Genomic DNA, 3,687 nt, shown 5'->3' with positions numbered 1-3,687 from the left:
CCGCCCCCCTCTGCCCAAGGTAAGCCTGACAGGATTCCCAGAAATAGCAAGGAAGGAGACCCAAGCACTGGGATGGTTCTCCAGAGAATCAGGAAAGGGGGATACAGTTACTGTTCACTGTCAAGAAGAGTTTGCCCCAGCCCTTCTCAAACTTGAACCATCTAGATTCACAGGTCTTATCCTGGAGTTCTTAGTTCATTCTGTTGGGGTAAGGAGCTGAAAATTTACATTCCCATCAAGTTCCTAGCAGCTGCTTCCCTAAAAACACCCTTTTGCAAACCACTGGAGTACTGAATGAGATAAGGAGGAAGGGCCTGATCCACTCCCAGGATCGAGCACAGCAATGATTCAAGTCATACCTGATTGGGGGTGATCCTCCCTGCAGTGTCTTCATCAGATAGAAGGTATCTCTCTAGAGCAGGAGTTTGGACCCACCAGTCCTTATGTAGGTTTAGGGATCCAGAAAACAACCCCTAAACAAAACTTTGTCCATATGTACATTTGAAGGGAGGAGAATATCTTCCCAAAAAGGAATGACAGACTACCTGTCACCTCCAGCCTGTAAAATCCTGTCTCGGCCCTCCACAGCCTTTTCTTTCCAGAATTATTGCAAATCCCTTCTGCGTCTCCATAACCCAGAGGTCAGATGACCTGAACATTCTGTCAGCACGTTTGGACAGAGAACCCCCAGGAGTATTCAACAACAATGTATAAAGAGGCTTTCCCCTGGGGTCACAGTCCCTAAGCCACTGCAGAAACAACACAGTCACAGGCAATGACTGGGTAGCATCACGGTAAACAGGACATGTGTGCAACTCAGCGAATACCTATGGACCTCCAGGAGCAAGCGAGTAGGCACTCTAGGACCTCCTGGAGACCCTCACCGGCAAAGAACATTGGCAACATGACCAATATGACAAAGAGACTAAAATCAAGTCATGCAGAGGGCTTTGAGGGAGGGATTCTGACAACGCAGAAGGGCTCTGAGTGGGCTGGAGGAAGGCGGTGGGTAGAAGAGTCAGGGCAGCTTGGGATGCTCAGTGATGGGACAGACAAGGTCTTGGGAGCTGCATCGGCACAGTGGACACTGGTCAATCTAAGACCCCATTGGCAGATACATAGTACAGCAGGCACCTCCAATTTCCTCATTTTGTGCCTGGGTTTATCAAAATTTGGAAACATCTGACTCTCTCACATGCAGCTCTCCAGCCCCAAAGCACCGGCGGTGTGGTGTGATTTCTAGGAGCCCAGCCTATGGAGTCAACCAAGTCATCCTTCCTAACAGTGTGACCCTGACCTCGCCAATATGAGAGGATGAGGGCAGGAATTCCATTGGCTGGCTGGTATGGAGACTTCGGCCTTTCCTAGACACATTTCAGGAAGTTTACCTGTGTTTCTCACTTATGCCTCGGGGTCCTCCCACCCACCCACCCACCATAAAGTATATGATGTAATCAAAGTCATTTTGAAGACGAGGCCAGAAATGTCTACTTGAGATCAGGACGTCAAGGCCAGAGCCAGGGATGAATGCGGCAGATCCTCAGGATCTGGCTCTGACCAATGGGATTACAAAACCCTACCAGTCTTGTGAGCCTTCTTTTTAGTTATAATCATTGGAAGTAAATCATGCTAGAAAGACTTGGTTCCATTGGTAAACTGCTTAGAACCTGAGTTGTGCTCCAAAACCTACTAAAAAAATAAAAACACAACAAAAACAGCAATAACGATGACAACAACAAAGCAAGCAATGATATCACATGACCCAGTTTATTTAGAAAGCTCCAGGCCAGTTAGAGACCTAGCCTAAAAGAAAAAGAAAAAAAGATGAGTGATGACATACAAGGTTGTCCTCTGACCTCTGCACACGGGTAGATACACACACTCAGACAGGCTTAAGAATGGAGTGTTGTTTTGTTGAATTAGGAAATAGGTTGTGGAATCCAAGGACCAGAAGTAAAAATGACACACCCACTGAGAACAGACACATTTGCATGGAATTCCTGTCCAATCACACTGCTCCAAATTCCTGGAGCTGGAGAGCATTGCAGAATATTTGATCATACTGTAAAGGCCGACAGTGTGTTAGTTGCTGAAAAACCTGTTTCTAGTTGAGGCACGGCTCATCGCTTACCACAACACCTTTAATCCCTCTGGCTGGAATACAGACACACCCTTAGCACACACTTTCAATCCCAAACAGGGAAGGTAAGGTTAGTTTGTAGAACGAAGCGCCCATGTTTGAAAGTGATGTCTAATTGAGTGGCAGCAGACAACGTGACAAATCAGAGTAAGATTCGACAGAGTAGGATACACCCAACTCTAGTGAGAAGAGGCAGAAAAAAGGGCTGCATAAGAGAGAAGGCAGTTTTAATGGGGCAGTTATAGAGAGACAGGTTGCAAAGAGAACAACCTAGACACAGGTGAAGACAGAATGAGCTAGAGAATGGGGAAGGAGCCAGAAGATTAGAACAGATCGCCAATGTTAGTACAAGGCCAAGCAGAGCAACTCACTCAGACGATGAGAGAGAAGTCAGATTGGATCAGTCAGCTAGGAGAGGAGTTTGAACCAGAACAGCTGACTTGAACCAGCCAGCCAGAATTCAGAAAGAGCTAGAAAAGGTGAGCTTATTCAGCAGCAAGTCTCAGAGGCTGAAAATATTCTAGGCCTAGATTGGAATGTAACGGAGGCTAGATGCTTCCGGGACTAGGCCTAGGTTAGCAAACAGAAGCAGCAAGCCTCTAAGATGACAATTGTATCAGGTGAATAAAAGTTAGTTCTACAAGAGGGATGGCTCAGTGGTTAAGGACCAGAGTTCCCAGTACCTACATTGGGCCATTCACATCCACCTATCATCCAAGAGATCTGATCACTTCTGACTTTACAGACACCTGCGTGTATGTACACACACACACACACACACACACACACACACACACACACACACATAAAAGTAATTTTTTAAAATAGATAATCTGATACTCAGGGTAGGGCTCAGCAAATAGAGTGCTTGCCTAGTGTGTGTGAAGATTGGATCTCCAGCACTGCAGAAACCAAATGTGGTGGTAAACCTTGTAATCTCAGCCCTTGGGAGCAGGAGGATCAAGAATTCAAAGTCATCCTTAACTACATTTCTAGTTTGTATCCTACTGTGGCTACACAAGGCCACCTCAAAAGTTAAGAGAGAGGCGGGGGGGGGGGGGGGGAAGGAAGGAAGGAAGGAAGGAAGGAAGGAAGGAAGGAAGGAAGGCAGGCAGGCAGGCAGGCAGGCAGGCAGAATCACACATTCCAAATATAATCACGAAGAACCATCAGGTATCACATGGAGGTCAACACTAAAAGTGGAGAGATCCAGGCAATGTTTTGTTGTTTGGGACCCTGGACCAGAGTGTGGAAATAATGACATCAAGGAAATTTTGGTGAGAAATGGTTGAAATTTCAGTATGGATAATCTATATTAGATAATAATGCTTGTTTGAGTTAAATTTTTAACCAATTAAAATTGCTTCTGAAAAATCAACATATGTATGTATATGTATAAAACACTCATATAAGTATACACATGCATGCATTATTTATATATGCCTGTATGTCGCTTCTTTCTTTCATATATGTCTGCATGATAAAGCAATAATAGATCACTGCATATTAACTATTAGTACATTTAAATAAAGAGCACACAAAAGCTC

Source organism: Rattus norvegicus, chromosome 5, assembly GCF_021556685.1.
Source record: "Rattus norvegicus strain SHRSP/BbbUtx chromosome 5, alternate assembly SHRSP_T2T, whole genome shotgun sequence".
NCBI lineage: Eukaryota > Metazoa > Chordata > Mammalia > Rodentia > Muridae > Rattus > Rattus norvegicus.
This window is presented reverse-complemented; position numbering follows the sequence as displayed.